This window comes from Palaemon carinicauda, chromosome 6 (assembly GCF_036898095.1).
Source record: "Palaemon carinicauda isolate YSFRI2023 chromosome 6, ASM3689809v2, whole genome shotgun sequence".
NCBI lineage: Eukaryota > Metazoa > Arthropoda > Malacostraca > Decapoda > Palaemonidae > Palaemon > Palaemon carinicauda.
This window is the reverse complement of record NC_090730.1, coordinates 127,239,174-127,241,673: the sequence shown is the minus strand read 5'-3', so window position 1 is coordinate 127,241,673 and position 2,500 is coordinate 127,239,174. Positions and strand designations below refer to the sequence as shown.

The window sequence follows — 2,500 nt, the reverse complement described above, 5'->3', positions numbered from 1 at the left end:
TATATTTATCTGTACTTTCCGTTCCCCAACGTATCTCTCTTTCTTCCTCAGGTGGATCAGCACCATCAAGACAATGTTGATGACGTCCGTCACTATAATATTTCCGGAGATGAGATGTCAGTTGCCGCGTCTCTCTCGTCTCTTGCGTCAGGTAATGTCAGAATAAGGCAGAGATATATATTTTGTTATTCTTTTTGTCTGGATTTCTGTTAGTGTTGTATGGATTATCTCTTTCTTTCTTTTTTTTCTGGCCCAGCAAGGTGCAAGAGTGTTTTATAGAATTACCTCTATTCTTTGTAGTTATTTGTATCGTGCCCTTCACCTTCAATCGATTTATTTTCCAACGAAGTATATCTGTTTGCATGTAAAAAAGGAACATTAATTTACTGCTTAATTTATGAATTTGCTCATCTTATGTCCAATGAGCAGTGATTCCCGATTTCCAGATGTCCTTATTAAACCTGAAGTAGAAAAATTTTTTAAATGTGTTTATGCGTGAGAGGTCAAAAAATTTTCTCTAGGCAAGAGATAATAAATGCACTGAGGAAGATGAAGAATGGGAAGGCAACTGGACCAGACATGATTCCTGCAGAGGCATGGAAAGCCTTAGGAGATGAAGGAGTGGATATACTGTACGATCTCATGATAAAGATTTTTTGAGCAGGAAAAGATACCAAATGAGTGGCGTGGGAGTATATTGATCCTAATCTTTAAAGGGAAAGGTGATGTCCAAGAGTGTGGGAATTACAGAGGTATTAAATTGATGTCCCACACTTTGATGATACTGGAAAGGATGATAGATGCCAGACTAAGAGAAGAAGTAGAAATAAGTAAAAAGCAGATGGGATTCAACAACAGATGGTGTATTTTGTCTGAGGCAACTAATGGAGAAATTCCAGGAAAAGCAAAGACACCTGCATGTAGTATTCATTGACCTTGAAAAGGCTTATGACCGAGTCCCAAGACAAGAGGTATGGAGGAGTCTGAGGGAGAGGAGGGTGCCAGAGAAGTACGTTCAACTGACACAAGAGATGTACCGTAGCGTATTTACTAGAGTTAGGAGCAGTGCTGGGGAGACAGAGGGTTTTGAGGTGAGAGTAGGATTACACCAAGGGTCAGCTCTGAGCCCATTTATCTTTAACATAGTGATGGACGTTTTGATAGAAGAGGTAAGGGAGGCAGTACCATGGAACATATTGTATGCAGATGATATTGTTCTCTGCGCAGAGAGCAGGGAAGATGTGGAAATGAAATTGGAAAGGTGGAGGCAAGTACTGGAGGACAGAGGAATGAGAATAAGTAGATCTAAGACAGAATATATGTGTACCACCAGTGTGGGGGATGATAGAGAAAGTATTCATCTTAGGGGAGAACAGATAAAGAGAGTTGATAAGTTTAAGTATTTGGGTTCCATTGTTAACGCTGGAGGAGGTATGGAAGATGAAGTTAAACATCGGGTACAGGCAGGCTGGAACAACTGGAGTTCTTTGTGACAAAAGAATACCACTGAGGTTAAAAGGAAAATTTAATAGGACAGTGGTGAGAACAGCAATGCTGTATGGAACGGAAACAGCAAGCATGAGGAAGACAGAGGAGAAAAAGATGGATGTGGTGGATATGAGAATGCTTAGGTGGATGTCTGGGGTGACAAGAGAGGATCGGATAAGAAATGACTACATAAGGGGCTCGACAAAGGTGGTGGAAATTTCAAAGAAAGTGCAGGAAGGAAGGCTGAGATGGTATGGACACCTGGTGAGGAGAGATGAGGACCACGTTGGGACACATACTATGGAGATGGAGGTTCAGGGAAGAAGAAGAAGAGGGAGACCAAGAAAGAGATGGAGGGACTGTGTGAGAGGAGACTTACAGGAAAAGGGGATTGATGAGGCAGAAGTGCAGAATAGAAAAAGATGGAAACGGCTCATCCGCAATGGCGACCGCATATAAAAATGGGAACCAGCTAGGAAGAAGCAGAAGAAGAGACAGTGAAAGATGGAAATGGGAGGTTGTTAAAAGGAGAGGAGGCAAGGAAAAGAGGGGCAGAATATTTTGAAAGTTTACTGAATGTTGAGGATAGTAGGGAGGCAGATATAATTGCTGTTGCAGGTGTTGAGGTGCCAGTGATGGGAGATGAGAATGAGAGAGAGAGAGATTACAATAGATGAAGTGAGGAGAGCACTAGATGAAACGAGAGTAGGAAAAGCGTCTGGTATGGATGGTGTGAGAGCTGAGATGTTGAAGGAAGGGGGTGTGACTGTACTTGAATGGTTGGTGAGATTGTTTAATATGTGTTTTGTGTTGTCAATGGTACCAGTAGATTGGGTTTGTGCATGTATTGTACCACTATATAAGGGTAAGGGAGATGTGCATGAGTGTTGTAATTCAAGAGGTATTAGTTTGTTAAGCGTAGTTGGAAAAATGTATGGTAGAATAATGATTAATAGGATCAAGGATAAAACAGAGAATACAATCTTGGAAATACAGGGTGGTTTTAGAAGAG

At 41.3% G+C, this 2,500-nt stretch overlaps 1 pseudogene; it reads left to right on the top strand.

The window, feature by feature from the left end:
* LOC137643226 (DE-cadherin-like) overlaps nucleotides 1–2,500 on the top strand; it is a 94,084-nt pseudogene that overhangs the window by 64,583 nt on the left and 27,001 nt on the right.